Source organism: Peromyscus leucopus, chromosome 19 (genome assembly GCF_004664715.2).
Source record: "Peromyscus leucopus breed LL Stock chromosome 19, UCI_PerLeu_2.1, whole genome shotgun sequence".
NCBI lineage: Eukaryota > Metazoa > Chordata > Mammalia > Rodentia > Cricetidae > Peromyscus > Peromyscus leucopus.
Window position 1 is genome coordinate 44,590,863 of NC_051079.1, and position 21,504 is coordinate 44,612,366.

The window sequence follows — 21,504 nt, forward strand, 5'->3', positions numbered from 1 at the left end:
GGTTCACGGCTGCCGCCATCAATAGTTAAAGTTCCATGAGTGAGGTCATGGGCCAGGTTTGCATTTTAAGTGAATTCTCCCATGCGGGGTGATGGGCTGACTGGATAGCCTGGACCAGACTTTGGACACTCGGACACAATGGTAACTGTGCCGTGGCAGTCAGGCTGGGGGCCATTTGCACAGTGTGACATGCCTCCATGCTTTGTCCACTTCCAGTGGCTTTGATGATGTGACCATCAAATGTGCATTGTTAGACACAAAAGACCACTTCATCTTGACATGGACAAAAAGGGTGAATGACTGAAAAGCTTGAGGAGTAGGGTTTCTCACCATAAATAGCCGATCTGGGAAGTGCTGGCTGCCACATCATCCTTTAAACACACAGGGATCTTCTAATTTTTGTGTATTGTTTCCTGGAATTCTGTATTCCATGCTTCTGGGGGAATAAAATAGTGGAATGTTTAGATGTATGAAACACAATGGATCAATGGTGAAAATAGCGTGCCAGTTGGTCTCTCTTTGTCCAGTTTCCCTCAAAGGTTGCAGAAATTCATGGTGAATTTTGAATTGAGCCACATGTCAGTTCCAACACCGCTGTCGTTCTGCCCTTCCTCAAAGGGACATCTGTTTGGATATCATGTCTCTGCCTGCTTCACTGCCCTTTCGTTTCTTGAAGTCTGTCATTTAGTATCAACAGAAATACTCACATATGAAGTTATTTCCTATATTTAGGAATATGTTATTGTTCCTAAGAAAGTAATTCCGTGAATTAACATAGTCAGTGTAAATAGAAAAGGTCAATCATCTATTGGACAGGCTATCAGACAATTCCTTTAAGTGTCTGATGGAGAAAGTGCAAAATATCAGTGCAGGTGACTCAGTCACGTTTTCTCCTAGTCAAGAGCCAATAGCAACAAAAGTCAAAGAAAAAAAGGTATGCTTAAGATAGAGATTTACCAACATTTGACAACATCCAGAATAAATCTATATTAGATCCTGAAATGATTTTTCACCTAAAGTTTATAACAGTGACAAAGCATAACATGGTTTAAGATTCTACATTTTAATAACATCACTGATATTTATATATTTATAATATTGAAAACATCTGTTTCTGTCGGAAACTACTTCTCATTCTGAATTTCATGCCAAACAGATTAGATGGTACTAAAAGGCAAACTGTTGTAGCATCATTTTAATTTTCGTTTCAACTATGTAGTAAAAGCAGCTGTGATAACAATCGTGTGGAAACTGTCATCTAAACTGTGTCGGAGGTGAATGGTAGCCTCCTTCACGTTAAGAATCCAGTTTCTGGGCTAGGGAGATGGCTTAGTGGTTAAGCATGAATGTGGCTAGTGCAGAGGACCTGAGTTCAGTTCCCATCACCCATGTCAGGTGGCTCACAACTGTCTGTAACTCCAGTTCCAGAGGATCTGATGCCCTCTTTTGGTCTCCATGAGAATGTGCACTCAGGATTGCATACACACACACACACACACACACACACACACACACACACACACTTAAACACACACACACTTAAACACACACACATAATTAAAAATAAATTATCTTTCTAAAAGAATCCAGTTTCCTACAGTGGTAGGATAGGTTCTTAGATGTTGTCTCCTCTTTCTCAATAGAAAAATGCCTTCACACTGAAGTCAGATAACTGTTCTAGGGACTTGACTACTGCTTGTTTTCCTGTCTGCATTATTTACCTTGAAGATTCTCCACAGTGAGTCAATGATCCCATTGTTTTTCACAGCCATACCCTTCTCTCACAGACTGGGGTCTTTGTACCATAAAAGGCGTTTTGAATGTTGACTTCAGTAAGAGAAACCTTAGACAAGCCATCCCTTGAACGATCCCATGCTTCCTAAAGATGAGTGGAAATGGATGCAAGATCATCCTCTTCTGTGACTGTGGAGCCCAGGCTCTCGAGCTACTATAGGCAACAAAAGCTCATTTCATTTTCTGTAAAGGCATCAAAGGTGATTTGACCATTCACAGCAAGGCTTTCACCGAGTTACTTGTTCTCTGCTCCTATCTGCTGCATCCCTTTGACAACTGCTTAGTTTAAGATCACTTTCCTACCCTCCTGCTTTATTAACCCTGTTCAGCTTAACATCCTAAATGCTTTACTCTGGGCCATGTCACGAGTTGTCGCTCCACATCCTGTAGTTCACAGATTCAACCAACTGCTGACCCAGGTGCCTTAGGAACAATTATGTCTGTACTGAAGATGTACAGAATTTTTTTCTTGTCACTCTTCTGTTGTTCTTCTGTTGGCTTAGTGGCCACACCTACTGATATTTTAACTACAGTCTGCACCCCACAGGCCCTCAGTCAGCACCCTGCTGGTCAGACCATGGCCTGTGGGCTTTCTGGTTCCACTGGCGCCAGCTAAGCTGTGGCCACCAAATGTAGGTTTTAACTAAGTCTCTGTCATTCTGTTTAACAATAAATACTCGGGAGTCAGAAGTTGGGGTGAAAACCTGCTAGATCAGAGAAGCCAAGAACCCACCAGCTGACCTTCCTTTTTGTCTGGAGACACAACAAGAGAAGCATCTCTCCACTCATCCCAAACCAAAAGGACCACAAATCTCTAAGTCCCTCCCTACTCCTTCCTGTGCGTCTCTCTATCACTATGCTTGGCTCCTCTGTCCTCTCTATGGCTAAGTCCTATCAACTAGTCACTGGCTCCACCTTCTGATCCAAGGTTAATTTTATTAACATAGTCTCGGAGTTTCATAGTGCAATCAAATATCCCACAACTCTGTTCTCCAAATAATGTATGACACCACCTGTTTTCACACCACACAGAATTGGGTGTTATAAGTAGTTAGTTTCCAGAACTTAGGAGGATGTTCATGGGTTCTTTGCAAATAGTATGCTGTCTTATATAAAGGATATAAACAGCTAGAGATTTCTGTACCCACATGAACCTTGGAGCCCACCTCCTCTGAACAGAAAGGAACAATTTACAGTGTTAACTATTAACATAGATAATGTGGCAGCTGTTATACAATGTCACATGCTGTTCTAAGCTCTACATATATTAATTCACGAATACTCATAACTAGGAGTATTATCCCCATTTAGCACTTGGCAAAACATTTAAAAAAATAACTTGTGTGGTGTCATGTAACTAGTAAATGAAGGATCCAAGCATTAATCATATGCTGGCTGTTAATTTAAAGATTATTTTTATCATTTTGAATTGTGTATACTTGTGTCTTTGTACATGAGCACGTACACATGAGTACAGGTGCCCACAGAGGCATGGAGCTGGAGTTATAGGCAGTTGTGATCTCTCTGACATGGGTGCTGGAAACCGAACTCTGGTCTTCTGCAAGAGCAAAAAATGGTCTTAACCTTTAAGCCATCTATCCAGACTTGCTGATTAGTCTTGATTATCCACTTAACACAACCCAGGGTTACTTGGGAAGAAGGTACATCAGGTGAGAAACTGCCTACATCAGATTGACCTGTAGGAATGTATGTGGGTCATTGTCTTCATTGCTGAATGATTTAGAATTGTATATATCTTCATTATATTTATATTTATTCATTCTATCAGTTCTGTTCCTGTAGAGAACCCTGACTAATGCTCCTCCTGTAAGTTGTTTTTGGTAAGTGTATTTTATGACAGCAGCAGGAAAAAAAAGAGAGAGAGAGCAAGACCCAATTAGTCTGGTTTCAAATGTTTGTTCTTAGTGACTAAGCTACGCATACTCAAAAACATTAACTTCACAGAAATTACTAATTTTTTGAGTATTTTTTTGCCACTGTGCTGAAGGTTGGAGGTGGGAAGAGCACACTTGGCTAATGAGGGCTGATAACTCAATAGATATGGCAGCTGGATTATCTTCTCACTTGTTTTCTGTATTCCATGGTGCTTTATTTAAAAATAATTTATTTTTATTTCATGTGTGTGACTGTTTGTGGGCACATATGTATATATACCATGTACATGCCTGATGCATAGGGAGCCCAGAAGAGGGTATCAGATCCCCTGGAACTGGAGCTACAGACAGTTGTGAGCCACCATGTAGGTGCTGGGAATTGACCCCAGCTCCTCTGTAAGAGCAGGCAGTGCTCTTAACCACTGAGCCGTTATTCCAACTCCTGTCTGCGGTACTTTAAATAAATGTGACGGGCCTGTTTTGTATGCATAAGAAATACTCCCCATCTATGAGTTCTAGAAATCATCTGCAATTTAAATTTGCTACTTCATCACTTAGGTTGACTTCTCCTTAAATGAAAGATTCACTTGTATTAATATGCAAGTCACACCTGCTTCGAACATTCTTCCCCTCATTTCCATGAAATAGTAAACATATATCGATTCAAATGTTTTTATTAGCTCAATAAACACTGGTGGAATATCAAATAAAAGTATCTTAGGTTTCTTTAAATATACTTAATAAAAACCTTTCTATGTGCACATCTTTTAGTTTGCTGCAACTCTACAAGGTAAACAGGGTAAGTATAGTAATTCATTTTACAGATAAATGGAACAGACAGACATTAAGTCACTAACAGGTGTCTGATAGTTTTTTCAGAGTACTCTCGTTACACTGGGTGTTTGCAGCTGATGCTGCGTTAGGTGCTTGGCTGTGGATTCATGCCCTTCCTTTCCAAAATTGTAGATGATCCAAAATTATTATGAAAGCCATGGATAGTATATAATGTGATGTTTCTGTTCAAAAGGGGATGATTATTTCTGGCCTTTGGACAACCGAAACCAGACCACAGTCCTAAGATGGGCAATGAAGAATGGGTAGAGCTTGGGTGCTGTGGATATCGCTCTATATAAATAAAACACTGATGGCCAGTGACCAGACAGGAAGTATAGGCGGGACAAGGAGAGAGGAAAATTGGGGAAACAGGAAGAAACGGGGAGAGACACTGCAGCCACTGCCAGGACAAGCAGCATGTAAAGACGCCGGTAAGCCACCAGCCACGTGACAAGGTATAGATTTATAGAAATATGTTAATTTAAGATAAAAGAACAGTTAGCAAGAAGCCTGCCACGGCCATACAGTTTATAAATAATATAGGCGTCCGAGTTATTATTTTATACGTGGATTGTGGGACTGCGGGGCTTGGTGGAGTCTGGAGAGAAGCTCTCCAGCAACACTTGGGCATTTTAAAAAGATATATACAGGATACAGGGAGATGGCAAAAGATACACAGGCGTAGACTGTTAGGATCTCCAGCTGGGAGTAGTTAGATAGACAGATATAAATAGAAGGGAGTGGTGGCAGAAAAGCTGTGGTTTCGGTAGCAAAGCAAACTAAGAAAGCTTGGAGAGAAAACAGGAAAGTCCAGAGTGTGTAGAGAGACAGACAGACAGACAGACAGACAGACACACACACACACACACACACACACACACACACAGAAGGCAGAGACAGAAAGACACAGAGAGAGAGAGAGAGAGAGAGAGAGAGAGAGAGAGCAGAGACAGACAGAGAGAGAGAGAGAGAGAGAGAGAGCAGAGACAGAGACAGAGACAGAGAGAGAACCACCGCAGAAGGCCAGGACCACAGATCAAGACAGCGCTGAGATCAGCACTGCAATTCTAATCAACAGAGGTCTTCAAGAATAGCTAGAGTGAGGGAGACAGTGAGAGGGCGTGGGAAGGTGGGGTGAAGAGAGAGGGAGAGGAACAAATGTCACAGCAGCTCTGGCAGTTTTAAATGTCTCCTGAAGAGCCCCTGGCTTGGTGACTCTGGAGGAAAAAGATGCTACCTGACCACACATTGGAAACCCAGAGCAAGTATTGTGAGATTACACCTGACTCAAAGAGTATTTCCAGACAGCAGGGAAGAATCTCTGAGTCAGACCTGGCCTGAGCTACAGTCTAGAGTGGACCCCAGACGCAGATCCCCAACACACGCTCTGCCATCAGGAGACTGGCTTCCCCAAAGCATGACTAGCATGGACAAGCCCAACAGCAAAGACCTTCTAAGGTTGTAACTGGCATCTGTGAGGTTAGGAACGAATGCTTAGAGGTGATACTGAAGCCAGCGCTGAGGTGAGAGTCCAGAGTCAGACTCCACACTCCAACACGCTCTTCTTCACTTTTAGACTTCCTTTATTCAGTGCCTGAGCTAATTTGGCAGCCAGCTTTGTCCTGCTCTGTTGCCATTTCTCTCTCCTTCTCTCTCTCTCTCTCTCTCTCTCTCTCTCTCTCTCTCTCTCTGTCTCTCTCTCTCTCTCTCTCTCTCTCTCTCTCTGTCTCTCTCTCTCTCTCTCTCGTCTCTCGTCTCTCTCGTCCTCTCGTCTCTCTCTCCTCTCCTCTCCTCTCTCTCTCTCCCTCCCTCTGTTCTTCCTACTTTCCTTTGGATAGGCTTTATCAAGACTTCAGGCTGGCTTGGGGCTGGAGTTCCCTAGTCTCAACCTCTCTAGAGCTGTGATTAATTGGGTCATCTGATTACACTTCTTTGCCTCTTTCTCTTCTCATCCTACCGTTAGCCACAGCTGCCTCATCCTCTCCTTCGTCCATGTTGTTCCCCGCTCTGTGTATTTTCTGACCATTATTTTTCTATCATCTTAATAGTAATAAGCAGTCACATTTTGCTCATTCACTTTCTACTTATACCATCAGTAACTAATATCTTAGTACGCACAGTGCTTTTGGAGTGCCTTCCCTTCCTGAAACAATTACAGTTGATGGAGGAATTGTATTTTAATTGATCTTGGGTAGTTATTGTTCCTGCAGATAATGTTCCACTCGTGGAATAGTAATAGAGGTCTCAGCCTGGTACCCCAAATACACAGGCTGAGGTTCTAATTACTGAGCCAGCCCCCGGTGCAGTTGGGAGAAACACCACCTCAGCCTTAGTTATTACATCTTATTACACCTTGAACATTGCAAATACTTCTACTAAAGGAATATAAGCCATTCAAAAAATCAAACCAATGACCTAATTTCAGATGTACTAGTCCTTCTGCAGAAAAATACAAGAAATGCCAATCAGCAGAGGCCCTGCTGGCAGGAGAAAATGCCCACAGGTCCTTTGCTTTAAGCCATTAGGCTTTTGTTTTAGGTTAGGAGGGTAAAGAAGAAGTCATCTTGGAAAATGACCATCTTTATTACCCAGTCATGGCTCCTCCCTGTCTGTCTGTCTGTTGGGGAATCTAACTCCTAATCATGTTCTTTTTGGAGATAGTCTTATGGCCCAATCTTGTCTTGAATTTACAACCACTCAGACTCAGCCTCCCAGATGCTTGAGTTCCAGACATTAGCCACCATAACTAGTTTTCAGACAAACATGTTCTGAGATCTTACCTCCTAAGTGCCCCTTTCCAGTAGGATGAACAGAAGGATATGTTCTCTCAAAACATCTAGGGAATTAAGAAATGAAAAATCATAGAGTCCAGAAGTAGGATGTTCAAAAGAAAAATATAAGGACCATGGAAAAAGAGTTCCAGAACACAGCAGTCCTTTGTCAATAGACTAAGGCACAGCCATAAATAGGCAGTATCTAAAATTTTAGAAATTAAATAGCAGCATTAAAACCTTATGTAGTATTATGTATGTTAATTAAAAGAACAAGATAAAGTATTTTAAGAAATTTCTCTGGGCAGTGAGATTCAGGAAGAGGAAAACTAGCTTTACTTCTTTTGATTGAAAGTTTAAACACAGAAGTTTTGAGTGCTTAAATTTCTAGTATTGCTCTTAGATAATTGCTATTTAAAATTAGGTAAATCTATAAAATTCAGAAATCAAATCAGTGTTGAAGCTAATCTGTGAAAGGCAGAAAAGGAAATGCAGAAACACTGATGAATAAAAAAGGAGACCACAGTGTAGTAAATGACATCAATAGAAACACAGTAAGAGCTCATGAAAAATATCTGAACAGGAAATAATTTTAATAGTGAGATGAACTTGTCAGATAAAAGACACAGGGTTCTATAGCAACAACAAAAAACATGTATCTCATGGCACCAAAAAGGCATACTTAAAGTACAGTGATCAAGAAAGAAATTTCAAAGATGGAGAAATACTTACTAAGCAAGTATCATTCAAGAGAAAGTTGCTGTTATTATGTTAATATCAAACTGTGGGGGACCCGCCCCCACTTTTTCCCCCAGGGTATTCTTGAGGACCGAGAGATAAGAGATTCAGATAGAAATATAGAGGGGAGAGACAGATAGAAACTCAGGATAGCCTCAGGTGGGCCTGGATCCTTGTCCACCGGCCCAGAACTTTATTCAAAAGGGCTTTTTATAACAATGCCAAGGAGCTAGGCAAAAGACACACACACACACACACACACACACACACACACACACACACACACACGATATAACCAAGTGTAGCCCTTTCCAAACACCTGGTACCCAGACCTGTGGTCCAATCATCCTCTTATGCAGCCCTGCTGGTAAATCTAGCTCAGATGTCACTAGGAAACCTCTGTGGGCTCCAACATCAAACCAAATAGACTGAAAAGTAAAAGCTTTATTAGCAGCAATTGAGTTCTTACATGTGGCAAAAAAAAAAAAAAGTAATTTGCCTAGAAGTGATAATTCTGAATCCACATGGAATTGACAGTGTAATCTAAAACAGTGGGGAAAAAACTTGAAAAAAAATTTTAAGGAAAAGTAGAAAATGTCAAAAGGTTAGGAAAGGTGTAACATTTTTTTTTTTTTTTAGAATATAACTAGCATGTGTGTGTGTGTGTGTGTGTGTGTGTGTGTGTGTGTGTGTGTGTGTATAGACATAACATAGACATACTTGTGTGTTCCTTTATTTAGCTTATTGACCTATCAATTTGGTTGTGGTAAAGGACAAAGGACTGGCAACTAATCTTTCAAGTTCTAAAGACTTTGTTCCCCAGGTGAAATCTTAAGATGTTTCACAGTTCCCTAGTTGTTTTAAGATAATAAAACCCAGTACAATGCAAACAGTTCTGAATCCTCGTCCAAGTGTAGACCAGTCTCTTTCCCTGCTCGGCTAATGTGAGTTCTAAGCCTACAATAAGGAAGAGGAGTCATCGTCCAGTGGAAAGAGGAGGGAGGCTGTAAAAAGGGAACCAGAGAGGAAGAAAACTTATTTTTCAAGGCTTACGGGTTTACACTCTAGTGAGAAGCACTGTTTTAGATCCATACTCCATTTCTAGTTCTTTCTTTTAAAAGCCACTCTAATTGAAAAGAAAATCTTATTGTGTGTTATGAGCATGGCTTACAATGTCCCGACTTAGCTCCTGGCTTTCAGCAGTTCCTATGTTACTGTAGTTACTTTATCCTCTCACGGTAGTGGTATAGGACAGGGTCTCTTAAAGCATCCACACAACACCGAGAGCTTCAGTCAGGCTCTTGCCTTCAGAGCATTTATGAGTCACATACCAATTGCTATGTCCTCGAGTTCTAGGGAGCACTGGTCCAGCTTTTTTATTGGTTCTTTTCAAATGTCCCCCTTACTTTGACTAAACCAAGAATGGCTTAAGTTCCACATCAGGATGGAGAACAGAAACTCTACAGCTCTCCAGGGTTTTATTTTAAAAAACACTTTCAGGGCTGGAGAGATGGCTCAGTGATTAAGAACACTGACTGCTTTTCCAGAGGTTCTGAGTTCAATTCCCAGCAACCACATGGTGGCTCACAACTCTAATTCCAGAGGACCCAACGCCCTCACACAGACATGCATGTAGGCAAAACACCAATGCATATAAAATAAAAATAAATAAATTAAAAAAAAAGAACACTTGCTTGACCACTTTACTGTCTCTTATCCAGTATCTAGTTTGGGAGTAAAGCTGATTTGAAGGTTGCAAGAACTCTCACATTGCAAGGCCTTGGTCGCAACTCTGATCCAGTAAATAAAGACACTGTTACTGTCTTTCTCCATGCACCTCTATCTGTATTCACAACACGAATCCATTAAAACATGAACAAAACAACCAACCAACCACAACTCTCAGCACCTGTCAAAGAACTGGCATGATTTATACCATGATTTTACATTCCAATTCAATAAAACTGTACATCAGCAAATAAAAAGATAAATAATCTTTCTGTGGTTAGAAAGTTTAGAATAAGCCAAAGTTATAGTATAACTTAGAAAAGAGTTAAATTTAATTATAAAAACATCTATGTGTTATTTTTCTATTGCTGTGACCCAGGCACCTTACAGAAGGAAACATTCAATTGGGGCTTACAGTTTCAGAGGGTGAATCCATGACCATCATGGTGGAGAGCATGGTAACAGGAAGACAGGCATGGTGCTAGAGCAGGAGCTTATATCTGATCCACAAAGCCCAATCCCAATGACACACCTCCTCCAACAAGTCCTCACTTCCTAATCCTTCCCAAACAGTTCCACCACTGAGAAACAAGCATTCAAATATACGAGCCTATGAGAGCTGTTCTCATTCAAACTGCTATACTATGCATCAAAGTTTATGTACCTGTAATTTGATTTAAAGGAAAATTTAAGTGTATGTACTGATGTGATGCACAGACATATATGCATACAAAAATATACACGTACTTTTTACAATAATAATTTATTTGATGTACCTGTGTGCTTGCATGGAGGCCAGAGGTCTACATTGGAAAACCGCCATCTACAAAGTATAAACTACTTCTGTGGTTCTCCACCCTACCTTTCAAGACAAAGTCCCTCACTGAACATAGCACTTGAAATTGACTAGATTGACTGAATAGCACACTCAGATAATTGCTTGTTTCTGTCCCCCACCCATACACACTCCTGGGGTTACACACGAATGTGACCATGTCTGGCTTGTATGTGGGTGCTGGGGATCAGAATTCAAATCTAAATGCTTCTATGACAGGCATTTGACCAACTGAGCATCCTCTCGGACCCTCAATTGAATGCTTGTTTAAAAAGAAAGAAAGAAAAAACATCTAGGAAAATTACATCTCTAAAAATGAAAATGTCCTGGCAAGAGAGATGGCTCAGCAGTTAAGAGCACTAGCTGCTTTTTCAGGGGACCTGGGTTCAGTTCCCCGTACCCAAATGGCAGCTCACGACTGTCTGTGACTCTAGTTTCAGGGGGTCTGATGCCCTCTTCTGGCCTCTGCAGGCACCAGGGACACATGTGGTGCACAGACATACATGTAGACAGAAAAAAAAATACACATTGAATAATTTTTTAAAAAATAATAAAATACCAACAGGAAGAATCAAAGCTAACCAGTCAGTGTGGAAAATTAAGCTTTGAGCTCCCTCTACTGGCTCAGAGAAAAAAATTTCAGAAATAATTAAAACCCAAATCACAAACTTGTAATTAATGAACTCTTGACCCATAAAGATCTTAAGGTTATCGGAGTTGGCATAGTGGCCCAGCAGTGGTGAGGCTGAGGCAGAAGAATTGCCTTCAGTTTAAGGACAGGCTGGGCTATAAAGGGGAAAAAGTCTTTAGCTCTGTAGCCCTGTCCTGTGTGAGAAGTGTCTGGATTACCGTTCACTTCAGCCAGGGCACCCACAGCCATGAAAGGTGGCATTACTCGTGAGACACACTGTCCTTCTTTCCAGTGTGTGTTTATAGCATAGAATGTTTTCAATTCATATGGCCAAGAATAAGATTTAGTCCAGTCTGTCATTTTGGATTTGAAGAAAAAACAAAACAAAACAATATTACTCAAAACAAAACAATATTACTCATGACAAGATGAACTTGTCTTCTCAGTAGGTGTGGACTGACATTTAGAGTTAAAAATCTTTATGTTTCCAAATTGATTTAGAGTGCTTATTTAGTCTGTATTTATTTTATCAATATGTTAGTGCAGGCTTTCTTTTAATGTACTTTTAAAGGCATGCAATTGTTGACATACACCATAATCTCATTCATTTTAAGTCAACAGTGTTCATCGAGAATGCTGACTTTGCCCTATGATAATAAAAAAAAAAATCTGTCCATGAAGTCTACAGTCTGGTAGAATGACACATTATTTTTGTTTATTTAAAAATTCCAGGAAAAGCAATGGGGTAACTAAAGACAGTATTTCATTGCCTGGGTGCTAGTACTTCTTTCTTTATCAATAACTTGATCACACCAAAAATAGTACCAAAGCCAAGTGTGGATTCAGAGGATTTGGTTGCAGTCTGACGAGTCAGGAGACCCTGCCACAGTCTGATGACACCAGCCCTCGCTGCTCTCTCAAGCAGGTGTTATTTTCACGACTGCTCCAGAGTGCTCAGTATATCAGTGGGATGCTTGAATCAGTGCCTGGAGAAGGACACACAGATAGCACAACTACGATAGAATTGCAATGTGAGCATCACGTGACCATGTTAGCTCACAGAATCTTTACTGGTGGCTGGAATGGGGACAGAAAAACAAGAAAGCCATATTAAAGCCTGACTATGAAAGAGGATGTGCTGTGGACCTGCATCTGAGGGGCAGAAAGTTGTCACCCTGTCCTCACAACAGGGAGGATGAAGCAAACTGAACTTAAACATTTCTCCTAGATTAGAGATCAGAAGTAGTCACATTTTGAAAAGGATACAGAGAATCCTAGTCCAACCAAAGCAACGCCTCTGGCCCCTGAGAGCCAGGACTGGTGGGAAGTTAAGCTGCACTTGTGAACTGCTGGCAACCCAGAGGGAAAAATATGGAGAGTTATAAATTTTACCTATGGCAAGGAAAGCACATCCTCAAATTATGAATCATGAATTAATCCAGTCATGAAATCAGACTTCTCATGACTTCAGCGCTTTGCCAATGCCCTGTCTCTGAATCCTGGGTACCAAGCCTTCTATACAGGGGCTTTTAGGAGGAAATTTCAGATCCAAATCATAGTATTTACCTAGTAAGCAATGTTTTCATATATATCACACATATATGTATATATTTTTAAACTGTGATTTACATACAATGGAACCTATAGAAGGAATGGATGAAAATGAAATGTTTTATTTTTTCCACTTTTGGCTTAAGAAGTAACACTTTCCTCAAAAGAATGAGAGTAGAAGTATACTTGCTGACTATGTCTTGTGGATGAGTAAAGCAAACGAGAGCAGTATTGTAGGGGAGGGGAAGAAGGAATTGTTGATTCTCCAGTATCAGGAATGCATATTATCTGCAAAGTGGTGTGATGCTGGATGACACTGTTCTTGGGTTGGTTATAGCTTTTGCTAACTCTGGGGCAATCACTAAATTGTTTTAAAGAACTGATATGATAAGGAAATGGAGAAATGGAACCAAATTAAAATTTCAGAAGAAAAATCGCAGAAGAAAACAGTAGAAAACAAAAAGTAAAATCAAGAACGATAAATAGGAAATAGTGCCAAACATAAAATATATTAATTTCAGTTATAGCAATAATTATATTAAACATCACAATCTAAATATACCACTTAAAACATAATAATATCGCATCAGGTTAGAAAAAGGCACAACTCCATGTCTTTGCATGATATCTACTTTGAACATAAAAACATGGATGAATTAGTGTTTAGAGGCATCATGAATTTTGTCCTAGAAGATAGTGAATTTACTGATAAATGTATGTGTTTTGATAGTTTCATCTGCTGGTCACCCCACCTTGTTCTTCAACCTTCCTGCTCACAGCAATATGGAAATTATGCCTCTTAGTGGCAGCTGCATGCAAGTGTTCAAGTATTTAAATCTAAAGCTAACAATGATTAAACTGCCAAACGCTGGGCATCCCACACTAAACAGCCAATAACCTGAAGGGAAAGTCCTGGAAGGCAGTTAGAATAGTTATTCCAGTAAGTATATGTAGATGAATTTCTAAATAGTCTTATTAAATAAAAAACATGGAGCCAAATACAGGGGTGAAAGCCTTAGAGAGATCAGGGAAATAGGGAAAGCCTCAAGCCAACCTTACCTCACCAACTCTGCAGCTTCCAAATGCGAGTTACTTCCTGTTTACCCACATCTGTATGTCTTGCTGTTCTGCCCTCTGATTTGCTCTCTCAGTTCAGCTATATCACTTCCTCTCCCTACACAGCTCTGTCACTTGCTGTCTGTCTGTACAGCCCTCCAGCCCTCCATGTGTGCCATCACACCTGGCTCTGTTTCCAGTGTGGCCTTGAACACACAGAGACCCTGCCTGCCAAGTGATAGGATTAAAGGCATGTGCAAACATTGCATGACTTCTGTGTTGTGGCTGGCTTTTTCCTCTGATCTCCAGGCAAGCTTTAATTATTAAAACACAAATAAAATATCACCACAAGTATACAAATGAAACAGCCATAGAATTTAGTCATGGACTCTGGAGAAAATACCATAGACTTTAGTTATGAACCATGGAGAAAAGCAAGCGTGTACTAGCTGGAAGCTTTGTCCTTATTGGTTAGCTTACAGAGGTGCTAAGCAAACTCGCAGCAGAAAAAACCAATCATCAATCTTACCCATCTATGTTTTTCTTGCTACAATAATGACCAGCCTGGAAGGATATGGCCACCAGTGCAAAGGTGGCAAGAATGTTCTAGGAGTAGACAGCTGCTTTCCAGCTGTGTTTAGGACCCACTCCCCAGAACTCATTCCTGGCACTATTATCAGGGAGAATGACCTATGGCTAAGTAGGTCAGAGACCCAGGGGAGCACATATTATTTTTCTTCTGATAAATGTATATATTATTAAACTAACTCCTAATGAGTTATAACCATAGATCAGTGCACCTCTTAGTCTTTATTAGAGCTTCCTTTTGCAATAGATGGTGTCTGTTTTGAAACACAGATCCACAACTAGTCACGGTGTAGAGAATAAGAGACTGTGGACTGTTCAACCCTAGATGGGACATCTATATCACAGTCCTCCTCTGAATGTCCACAGACCATCCCAAAACAAGGGGCAGAAGGACCATATGAGGTGGCAGATAGCTATAATGGAACAGTGTTTTCAGGACAAAACAAGGCAGCTGCACATATAAACTAACTCACAGGGATCGTGACCTGGAGGAGAATCGCGCAAACTCTGGAGTGGGGAGGTGGTTATGAAGTCCCACCCTCGGCTGATGAGCCACCGGAAATTGATGGCTGCTGGGAGAGGGAGAGCAAGTTTTCTCCAATGAGGCAGCTCCTGTGAGGCCATCGATGATGTACATACAGTCAACCCCAAGAGGACTCAATAGCGGGGGGTGGGGGTGGGGAGGGACATGTGAAGTAAGAAGAGAATGGTCTGAAGGATGGGAGAGGAACTGGAGCGGAGGGATGGGGGCTGGACTAGATCAAAACACATTGCAAGCATGGACAGAAGTCACCAACAATAACACCATGATTTAAAAGAGAGAGAGAGAGAGAGAGAGAGAGAGAGAGAGAGAGAGAGAGAGAGAGAGAGCAGAACAGAAAGTGTCCATGAAGAGGCTGCATCCAGATAGTCACCGAGAAAGTACTTGGTCACTTCTAAGCTCTGAGGAAGAGGTACAATGAGACCAACGCTGTCTCTATGTCTGCGACACATCCACTCTGCTGCCCATAATCATGGAGTCATTCTGATTTGAGAGTGATGTATGTTTATATGTGTATGTGTGTATGTATGTGTGTATAAACTCTGATTTGAGAGTGCTATATGTATATATGTGTGAATATATGTATGAATACACACAAAAAAAACTAATTTTTTTTTGAGAGAGGTTCTTGCTGAGGGGACCTCGGCTGAACTCAAACTTGCAGAGATCTCCTGCCTCTGACTCTTGAATACTTCACCACCACAGCTGGCAAGCCTTATGATCTAAGAAATAAGAAATTCTGTAAGGTCATAGCTGGCATAGATAGTGAGCCCTCTGATGGATATGGGCACAATGAGTTGAAAACCTGGGAAGGACTCACCATCCTAGTCGCCACAAAGAGCATGTGTGATAGGCAGGAAGTCAGACTGTTGACATCGCTGGAATTTGGAAGAAGCTGATCCCAACCTTCACAGATGAATTTGGGGATTCCAAGGCTTCAGGTGGAGCAAGTCACTGCAGATGTAGTGGAAATAGTGGGAGAACCACAGCTAGAACTGAAGCTTGGGAGGAGGGAGGCAGTCTGTGAGCATCCATGGTTGTGGGTGTGCACAAGATGGCACACCTCTTAGAGCTCCAGGAGGACTTGCTGGAAGATGCACACTGACCCCTGGACTTTATCTCACACAATGAAATGTTGACACTGCTTGGGAGACAGGACAAGTACAACACAAATGGGAACAGACAAATGATGACCGGGAGTTTGCTGGATACTCTGAGGGAAGGCTGCCCTGATGAAAAAGATTGTATTGTTGGTTTGAAAAGAGCTGGCAGATTTGATGATTCAGAATCTACTGAGAGAGCAGAGCTGACGGAACAAGCACCACATACTGTACTGTTTTGTCAAGAGACTCAACACCATATGCTTCTTCCAAATCCTACCTATTGTGGTTAGAACTATCTTGAAGATCAGAATCATCTTTCCTGACAGGAAAACCGGTCAGGCAGCTTTGCTAGCCCTGCTGGAGCAGAAGCTGATCAAGTGATTTGATGTGGAGACCAAAGTGTGCTCTGTCCTCATAGAGCTGATTGTCCTTCCTAGAGCAACGACGACAGGATGACAGAGGCTGTGGCTGTATGCATGATGCTCCTATGGTTGGAAAGGAGACTACAGAGCATCTTATCCTCCCTTTCATGAGATACACTGTGACTGTAGAATGTTTGAAAAGTCTGTGCTGCCAATTTTGAACATATTTGAAAGGGAGTTGGCCAGCAAGCTACCGAGGAAATGCAAGTTTTTCCGGTTATTTTCTGATATTGTGTGGGGAGTTAGAAAGGCCTATGCTGAGTGCTTCATGACTATTTTGTGTATAACATGTTGGGAAATCCAAGGAATAAAGTTATTAGCATTATTGTGGTGGTTGAATTCACCATAAGCTCATATATGTGAGTGTTTGTTCCTGTAGTTGGAAGTGTTTGGGGAGGATTAGAAGGTGTGGCCTTAATGGAGGAGGTGTGTCACTGGGGGTCAGCTCTGAGGATTCAAAAGTCAAAACTATTCCCATTCTCTCTCTGTCTGTCTCTGTCTGTCTCTGTCTGTCTCTGTCTCTCTCTCTCTCTCTCTCTCTCTCTCTCTCTCTCTCTTTCTCTCCCTGCCTCTTGTTTGTAGATCATATGTAACCTCGCAGCTACTGCTCCAGTGCCAATTCCTGCCTGCTTGCTTCCTGCCATGTACTCCACTATGATGGTCATGGACTCACTCTGAAACTGTAAGTCCCAGTTCAATGCTTTCTTCTATAAGTTGCCTTGTCCATGTTGTCTTATCACAGCAACAGAAAAGTAACTAAGACTACTTTTTTTTATTAACTTTATCAGTGATCCTTCTGGCTGGGTTGGCCAAGCAGCCTTTTCTCTGTCTGTCTCTTTCTGTGTATGTGTGTGTGTGTGTGTGTGTGTGTGTGTGTGTGTGTGTGTGTGTGCATACATGTGTGTGTGTGTCTCTCTTTGTCTCTGAGGGCCTTTCATATCTCCTTTTATTGAATGTCAGCTGAGACAAAAATAGCATCAATGATCACGTGTAAAAGAGCAGATAAGGATGCTCCTTCAGATCTCAGTGTCCTTCATCCCAGTGCTACACTGGAAAGCATACTCAAAGACTGTGCTTCTTTGACATCCAGGAACTCTCCAGGGGACATAGATGTTTCAATAGATAGCTTCTTACTCTCTATACTTTGTCCTCCACATCTCATCAGGAAGCACCCAGTAATGAGAATTATTTTTTTTAAAAGCCTGCTAACACAAGTCTATTCCCACCAGAAGTTGGCACCAGCTCCCCAGATTTGGCTCCCTTAGACCAGCAATTGTTCAACCCCTTCCATTTCTGGAGAGACTCATCTACCTGAAATAGATATTGACATAGAGTTCGAACAGGACTCCAAGGAGAGACTCTTGGCAGAGAGTGCAGGAGTCCCCATAAGGGGCTCTCCTGATATCACCATGGCCACCCAGAAGGAACTTGAAGAGATGACATAGAACCCAGAGACCCACACGGATGAGACATGTTAAAGAACAGGTTGGAGGTACTGTTGGCTGAACTGCAGACTTTCAGCCTGGATGCTCATGAAGAGGCTGGCAGTGCAGATCAGTGGAGTAAGGTGCAAGATGAACTGGGTATAAATGAGCTACCAGGCTGTAACAAACCAAGAAAACCAGATTTTAATAAATCAAGATGATTCCATGCCCTTAGTTAATGCTGCTGTTGACAATCTGAATGCCATTCCTAACTGTGTCCATGAAGATATGGACATGTGCACCAATGGGGTTACAATCGCTGTAACCCCCAATGAGGAGAGGAGATGTCCAGTGCAGGATGTCATACTACAAGCTTTATAGATCAGTGCTTGTGAGTGACTGATCCCCTTTAAGCACAGTTGACATTGAGATCACTAAGCACTGGGCATATAGCCTGCCAGGTGTGGCCCTGACACTCAGCAGGTAGAACTGGCACTGCCTAAGAGAGATTTACGAGTCTCTGACATCAGATACACAGTGGCAAGTGCAAAGAACTTTAGCTTTCTCCATCTACAAGCTTGCAGTTTTTCTTGGAGACCAGTTGACAGATGCAGATCTGGTTCCAGTTTTTAATGGACTTTTAAAAGACCTCGATGAAGTTCGGATAGGTATTCTCAAACATGTGCATGGTTTTCTGAAGTGTCTTCATATTGGCAAAAGGAGAGAATATCTGTATTAACTTCAGATGGTTTGCATGATAGATAATTGTACAACTTGGTGCTTTTGAGCTGAACTGGCTGAATAGCTATTTTACTTCGGGAATTACATAGTTCCAAATGTTTTTATCCTTACTTACATCTCATTGTTCTGAACCTGTGTGCAGACAAAGTTTCTTCCATCCACTGGATTTTCTACAAGTAGAACAGCAAAGTGTTCAGGAAGCGCTACATGATGACTCCCCCAACCTTCAGAGTAGACCTCATCAATGAGCTGGCAGAGAAGTTTGGCAAGTGTCTGAAATTGTCTGCCAGGTGAGAAAGGCACACCTACTCATGATCTTCTTATAATTCCATCTCTCTTTCAAATCTTCTTATAGTGAGGAATAGAAGTAACTATTCAGCTGTTCATGAGATCACATGCTCCTCAAAGTTAAGCATCTGTCTGGCTCATCATCTCAGCCAACTGAGCATGTCTTCAAGCGGACATACTCAAGCCATATGCACACACCCGCATGTGTCACTCTGTGCACACACCATATGCAGACACCACAGTGCCCACCAGGATGCAGGTTGGAAACAAAAGTCTTGGGTTTCTGCAGAGATGTTTAAAACTGCAATGGAAGCCAAGCACAGTGGCAAACACCTGTAATCTCAGCACTTGAGAGGAGGATCAGGAGTTCAAGACTCATCCTAGTTAGCTTAAATGACCTAAATAGAATGGGGGAGGTAGTCAACTAGGGAACTAAGCCCTAGATAACAAAAAGAAGATTCCAGCTGCTTTTACCATTGCCAAAAAAAAATTAAAAACAAAACAACCACAAAACAAACAGCATTTTGAGTAAACATAAAACCTGTTTACTTTGATTGGAACATGATACATGTCTATCTGATGTACTGAAGCATCATATGGTACCTTAAATAACATGTACAACATGTAAGTGCTTTGGGTTTGGTTTGGGTATATTGTTTTTGTTTGAGTTTCCACGTCCCTGAAATTCTGGTTTAACTGTAGAAACAAGAATCTGTACCTCCCAAGTTGCTTTTCAGGGTTCTGTGCTCTGTGTGGTTGTTTGGGCACACGCCTGACAGAATGGCGGCACTTGTTTCTCTCCACCCAGACTGTCACTGAAGATGACGTCTCTCCACGGACCAGTTTGCTGTGCACCTGACATCACATTTTCTTACTGTGGCAAATGACGGGGTTCCAAATGTTAGAGTTCTCCTCACACACACACACACACACACACACACACACACACACACAAAAAACCCACCATGACAGATAGTACCAGAGAAAGGGTACTTCTTAGCCTTTGCTGTCATCAAGTGGCCCTGAAGCAGACCATCATGCCCCTCCAGATTGATTGAGACACTGATGCCAGTTACTTGGCAAGCATCCACCCCTCCAGCACCAAAGCCTCTGAAGATGCAATGAGTCTTACTTCCTTAATCCATCAGAAAACATGAACCATGATGGCCTTTCTGCTTCTGCAAGAGCCGTGGTCTGACTGCCCCAAACCAGTCTGGGACAAGTGTGGGGGTACCTCCTCCTGCTGGCTCAGTGACAGAGGCTAGATGATACCCCCAAGCCCAGGGATTTTAAGAGTCAAGGGAAAGTCCACAAACCACTATTACCTTATCTTGACATAGGAGAAAGTGATTTTTCAGAGGATTGTAATGGTCACCAAAGCCTTAACTCGTCACTTTGTCTTCCTGACTGAGTAAAACCTGAGCTGGCAGAGCATTTCCTTTTGGAAAGGATGAGGTTTCCAGAGACCTGCCTTGCTTTCTCCTGCTTTCATTCAATGACTGATAAACAACATTCTTATGGCCAGAAGACTGATGGATACTGGATGGGAAAGACCTCCAGTATTAGCCTAAGCATCCCTTCCAGGTGCAGAGTCTGTTCAATACCATAGCTGCCCATCCAGCCCTAAGTGAAAATAGTTCTTGGTGTGTATATAAATGACAAAAGAGGCTTTGCTTTGTTTTCAGTTTCTCCTAGGGGCTTAATGTTAACATTAAAACAGACTCTGATTTTGATCCCTCATACAGTACATTGTTGCACATATTTACACAACATTTGCAGAATCGCTCTCTACTAATCTTTTTTCATGCTGGCCATGACGTGAAGGAAATTTCTTACCATGAATAATGTATGTAAGGATATTTTAACTTGATCATGGTCATCTTGGAGATGTAACTTTTTCTTCCTGTGCTTTACAGGAGCCACTCTGGGGTGGGCAGTCTTAATTGTGCTGTCAGAACTGTCATGGTACAAGTGCTCGAAGAGAGAACTGAATTGCTGAAGCTCAGGAAAAAATGCTTCGTGAATGAAGAGATGTTTCCCATTGATGAGCAAAGAAGGCAGTTACTTGAAATGTGCTCTTAGAGGAGATGCTGTGAACATTGTTCAAAGGACTTAAACAAATGCATAAACTTGGTCGATAAAGTTGCTGCAGGGGTGTGAGGATTGGTTTTGGTTTTTATAGGCGCTCTACTGTGGGTAAAATGATATTAAACAGCATGGAGTTACAGAGACATCTATTGTGAAAGGGAGAATTAACTAATGAAGCAAACTTCATTGTGCTTGTACGTTGTTTTATACATAATTCTATTGCACTTTTATATGGGATGGGAAACAAAGAAATTCATGTTGTTTGCTCTGTTGTGATATTTAATTCATTGTAGTGTTCTGCAAATTAACCTTCAGTATTTTTAAGGTATGCCTGTAACAGGATGAAGAAATACACAACATGCTAACATAAATGATAAGATATCAGGGGTAGCTATATTAATGTTTTACAAAGAAAATTCAAACCTACACAGAGAAAAGTGGTATATTACAAAATGGTAAAGGAATTGTATCCAGAA

The 21,504-nt window shown here is 41.5% G+C and overlaps 1 pseudogene; it reads left to right on the forward strand.

Moving 5' to 3' along the window:
* Positions 1 to 16,016: 16,016 nt before the first annotated feature.
* LOC114708368 lies at positions 16,017 to 20,251 on the forward strand (annotated as a pseudogene).
* The last annotated feature ends 1,253 nt before the right edge of the window (positions 20,252 to 21,504 follow it).